Source organism: Portunus trituberculatus, chromosome 6, assembly GCF_017591435.1.
Source record: "Portunus trituberculatus isolate SZX2019 chromosome 6, ASM1759143v1, whole genome shotgun sequence".
NCBI lineage: Eukaryota > Metazoa > Arthropoda > Malacostraca > Decapoda > Portunidae > Portunus > Portunus trituberculatus.
Genome location: NC_059260.1, coordinates 4,510,859 through 4,516,388, shown reverse-complemented (window position 1 = coordinate 4,516,388; position 5,530 = coordinate 4,510,859).

Sequence of the window (5,530 nt, the reverse complement as noted above, 5' to 3'; positions counted from 1 at the left end):
GTTTTTCCATACTGCATGGTACTTTTCCAAGCTAATTTCCATGCCAGCGAAAGCTGGAGGGAGTGGTGGGTGGGGAGGAGCCTTCTCCTGTACTGTTCTGTCTCTCTTATCTGTAGCCAGTTAGAAGTAGTTACCAAACAGCCTCGAAAGGACCAACAGGTCTGTTGCTGTTTGGCTTTCCTTTGTATTCCTCCTCCTCCTCCTCCTCCTCCTCCTTCTTCTTTTTTATAACCTGGCGGCACGGTAAAGAGGCGTATCTTCTTCCTCTTCTTTTTTTTCTTCTTCTTTCTTCTTCTTCTTCTTCTTCTTCTTCTTCTTCTTCTTCTTCTTCTTCTTCTTCTTCTTCGTCTTCTTCTTTCTTGGTTTTCCTCTTTTTTGTATTTTTTTTGTCCTTTTTCGTCTTTTTCTGGTTTTGCTTTTTTTCTTCTCTCCTTTTGCTTCTTTTTCTTCTTCTTCTTCTTCTTCTTCTTCTTCTTCTTCTTCTTTCTCGCACAATCATCATCTTCATCATCATCATCATCATCATCATCACCATCATCATCATTTTTTTCTTCTTCTTCTTCTTTTGTTCTCTATCTACTTTGTTTCTGTTTCCTTTTTTTGCGTGTTTTGCTTCCTTTTTTTGTTTTTTTCCTAATTCCTTCTCCATTTTTTCTCCCCTTCTTTTCCTCTTCTTTTTTTCTTCTCCTCTTCCTCTTCTTCTTTATCATATGTTTTATTCATCTATGTTTTTTTAGTTTGTATTTTTTGTTGCTCCTCCTTCTCCTTCTCCTTCTCCTTCTCCTCCTCCTTCTCCTTCTCCTCCTCCTCCTCCTCCTCCTCCTCCTCCTCCTCCTCCTCCTCCTCCTCCTCCTCCTCCTCCTCCTCCTCCTCCTCCTCCTCCTCCTCCCTTTTATGCATATTTCTCTTCTTATCACGTCCTTTTTTCCTCTTATCTTTTGTCTCCTCATGCCTCTCTCTCTCTCTCTCTCTCTCTCTCTCTCTCTCTCTCTCTCTCTCTCTCTCTCTCTCTCTCTCTCTCTCTGTGTCTCTCTGTATAGAATAGTATCAGAGAGAGAGAGAGAGAGAGAGAGAGAGAGAGAGAGAAAAAAAAAAGTAAAAAGTAAAAATCAGCTCACGAGATCTATAAATAAACACGTGTCTTTGGAAACAGGTGAGAGGCGACAGGTGAACGTGGCTCGCCTGTAATTAACGTTCATAACTTTACCTGCCTTCTCCTGAACGTGGCTGGGGAGGGGAGGGGGGAGGAGGAGTTGGTGAGGGTGAGGACTATCGTGTTGGGGGAAGGAAGGAGGAGAGAAGGGAGATAAATTATGTATGGAAGGAAAGTAGGAAGGAAGAGAGAGAGAGAGAGAGAGAGAGAGAGAGAGAGAGAGAGAGAGAGAGAGAGAGAGAGATTTAGTGTTCGGAAGAAAAGAATAAAAATAAAGAAACGAAATAGAATGGAGGAAGAGAAGATGGTGAAGAAATGTGAAGAAAAAAAAAGGAATAGGAAAATAAAGGAAAAGGGAGAAAGAAAATGGATAATAATAGTGAGGCAAAGAAAACAATGGAATAATGAATAGGAAGAGAGAAGAGGTGAAGCAAGAGGAGAAGAATGAAGACACAGAAGAAAGGAAGAGAAGAATTACGAAGAGGAAGGATAGAAATAGAGAAAGATGTAAAAAGGATGAGAGGGAAAGGGAAGAAGAAATAGGAAGAGAGAGGAAGCTTAGAATGAATTGAAGGAGGAAGAAGAAGAAGAAGAAGAAGAAGAAGAAGAAGAAGAAGAAGAAGAAGAGGAAGAGAACGAAAGAGAAGGAAGTTTATCTATTCTTCTTTTGTTTATTTCAAGGCATTTTTTTATCTTTCTCTCTTTTTATTCCCTTTGTTTAAGAGGAGGAGGAGGAGGAGGAGGAAGAAGTAATTGAATTATAGGAAAGGAGAGAGGAAGAGGGGAGGAGAACTGGTCTTTTTATCATGATTTGGGTGAGGGAGGAAGAAGAGGAGGAGGAGGAGGAGGAGGAGGAGGAATACAAAGGAATACAAAGGAAAGCTACTAGGGTAACTACTTCTAACTGGCTACAGATAAGAGAGACAGGACAGTACAGGAGAAGGCTCCTCCCCACCCACCACTCCCTCCAGCTTTCATTGGCATGGAAAATAGCTTGGAAAAGTACCATGCAGTATGGAAAAACTGACATGGAATTTTGACAGGAAAGGATGAAAGGAGATTCTAGTATTCACCCTACCATGAACTCTACTTATCTATCTATAAGAAGGTTACACACAATAATTGACTTACTAGTATAATGTTTAATTATTCGGACAAGAAGAGAGCTAGGAGGAGGAAGAAGAAGAGGAGGAGGAGGAGGAGGAGGAGGAGGAGGAGGAGGAGGAGGAGGAGGAGGAGGAAGGAAGGTAGGAGAGGGTAAGGAAACATTGGCACGATTGTTGTTGTTGTTTCTCCTCCTCCTCCTCCTCCTCCTCCTCCTCCTCCTCCTCCTCCTCCTCCTCCTCCTCCTCCTCCTCCTCCTCCTCCTCCTCTATTAATATTCTCTCCAACATCTTTTAGACATCAATCATTATTATCTTTTATTATCTTTTGTCATTTATTAGCATTCTCTCTCTCTCTCTCTCTCTCTCTCTCTCTCTCTCTCTCTCTCTCTCTCTCTCTCTCTCTCTTCACTTGCATCAACACTTCTATAAAATGTAGCATATAAGGCATAATAAAGGTTTCAATTCTCTCTCTCTCTCTCTCTCTCTCTCTCTCTCTCTCTCTCTCTCTCTCTCTCTCTCTCTCTCTGCATTCTTCCATTTATTGCCAATTAATGTTTCTTTATTCCTTTTCTTTATTATTTGTAGTGTTCTGGCAGAGAGAGAGAGAGAGAGAGAGAAACAATCAGTCTTACAGTTCTGGTTTCTCTCTCTCTCTCTCTCTCTCTCTCTCTCTCTCTCTCTCTCTCTCTCTCTCTCTCTCTCTCTCTCTCTAATCATGGTTGAGATTTGAATTTGCTACTTGTCTCTATTATTTTCGCCTCTTATTCATTCTTCTGTCAACACATCTTTTTTTTTTTTTTTCTAGAAATTTGGTTTATTTAAAGAACTTTCAAATTTTACGTGTTCTAATTGATGCTTATTATTCTTCGTTTTTATATTGTCTCGCTTTTTTTTTTTTTTTCTTTTTCTTTTTGGATTGTTCTATCTCCTTGTTACTTTTCTTTAACGTGTTGTTGTTGTAGTTGTTGTAGTGGTGGTGGTGGTGGTGGTGGTGGTGGTGGTTGTTGTTCTGGTTTTCTTCCTCTTCTCTTTCTTCTTTTAATCTAAATTTCCTTTTATCTCCTCTTTTTTACCTCATGTTTTCACCACCACCATCTTTAAAACCACCACCACCACCACCACCACCACCATCATTATCATCATCGCTTTTATCTTCTTATTCTTGTTCTTTTTTTTTTTTCTTTATTATTCCCTTCAAGTTGTTCTTCACATTCTTTCTCTTCCCTTTTTATCATCCTTGTTTTTCTTTACCTTTCTCCTACCCCTCTTGCTGTTCTTCATTCTCATCTTCTTGTTCTTCTTCATCTTCCTCTTACTCCTCTTCTCGTTCTTTTCATCTTTTTCTTCTCTATCTTCCTTCTTCTTTTCCTGTTATTATTTTTCGTCTTCATCCTCTTCTTGTTCTTCTTTTTCCTCCTTCTCATCGTTTTTTTGCCAAGGGTAACATAAAACGAAAAAGGCCCACTTAGTTGCCAGTCCCTTTGCAGGTCTGAGAGAGTTCACCAAGACAAAGGGATGAATGTCTTGAAACCTCCCTCTTAAGTGAGTTCAGGTCATAGGAAGTTGTAAATAAAGAAGCTGGCAGGGAATTCCACAGTTTACCATAGAAAGGTTTGAATGACTGAGAGTACTGGTTAACTCTTGCATTAGGGAGGGGGGTAGAATAAAGGTGAGAAGAAGAAAGGCCGCATGAGGAGGGGAGGCATGCAGTTAGCAAGATCAGTAGAGAAGATAGCGTTAGAAGATAGCAAGAGACGCAACATTTCGGCGGTGAGGAAGAGGGTGAAGAGTCAGTCAGAGGAGGGGAGTTGATGAGACGAAAAGATTTTGATTCCACCCTATCTATTAAAACTGTGTGAGTAGAACCTCCTTCCATACAAGCGAAGAGTACTCTATGCATGGGCGGATAATGCCCTTGTACATAGTTAACTGTTGGAGGGGCGAGAAAAGCTGTCGGAGACGCCGCAGAACGCCTAACTTCATAGAAGCTGTTTTAATAAGAAATGAGATGAGAGGTTTCCAGTTTAGATTATAAGTAAAGGACGTAAGTAAAGGATATTCAGTGTAGAGGAAGGAGACAGTTGAGTGTCATTGAAGAAGAGGGAATAATTGTCTGGAAGGTTGATAGATGGAGGAATTGAGGTTTTGAGGCACTGAACACTACTAAGTAAGATCAGAAGTCAGGCGTTCTGTGGCGTCCCTGCGGGAACTGTTGACTTTAAAAAGATGTGGAAAGGTGTAGAGTGGTATCACCAACGTAAAAGTAGATAGGGCAACAAGTTTGAATGAAAAATAGGAAGAGAGTAGGTGACAGTACAGAACCCTGAGGAACACACCATTGTTAATAGGTTTAGGAGAACAGTGGCCGTCTGCCACAGCTACAAGAGGACAGTCGGAGAGGAAACTTGAGTTAAAGTTGCAGAGATAAGGATAGAAACCGTAGGAGAGTAGTTTTAAAATCAGAGCTTTGTGCCAAACTCTATCAGAAACTTTTGATATGTCTAACGCTACAGCAAGTTTCACCAAAATGATGACCAAGACTCCGTAAGTAAAGCCAGAAGATCACCAGTAGAACGACCTTGACGGAAGCCATACTGGCGATCAGATAAAAGATTGTGAAGAGACATGTTTAAGAATCTTCCAATTGAGGAATTATTTAAAGACTTTAGCAAGCAAGAGATTAAAGGTATAGGACGGTAGTTTGAGGGATTAGAACGGTCACTCTTTTTGGGAACAGGCTGAATGTAGGCAAACTTCCAGCAAGAAGGAAAGGTAGAAGTCGATAGACAGAGTTTGAAGAGTTTGGCGAGGCAAGGTGCAAGCACGGGAGCACAGGTTTTGAGAAAAATGGGAGGGACCTCATCAGGTCCATAATCCATCAGAGGGTTTAGGCCAGCGAGGCCGTGGAAAACATCATTACGAAAAACTTTAATGGTAGGCATGAAATAGTCAGAGGGAGGAGGAGAGGGAGTGACAAGCCTTACTTCTCTTATTGTGCTACATAATCACCTACTTCTTGCATTTCTCCTCCTCCTTCATCATCATATTCTTGTTCTTCTTTACCCTCCTCCTTCTCCTCCTCCTCCTCCTCCTCTTCTTCTTCTTCTTCTTCTTCTTCTTCTTCTTCTTCTTCTTCTTCTTCTTCTTCTTCTTCTTCTTCTTCTTCTTCTTCTTCTTCTTCTTCTTCTTCTTCTTCCCTCTCTTCGCGCTGCTGTTCATGTTCTTTCTCCTCTTCATCGCATCCAACATTTCAGTGGCAGTTTGATAAGAG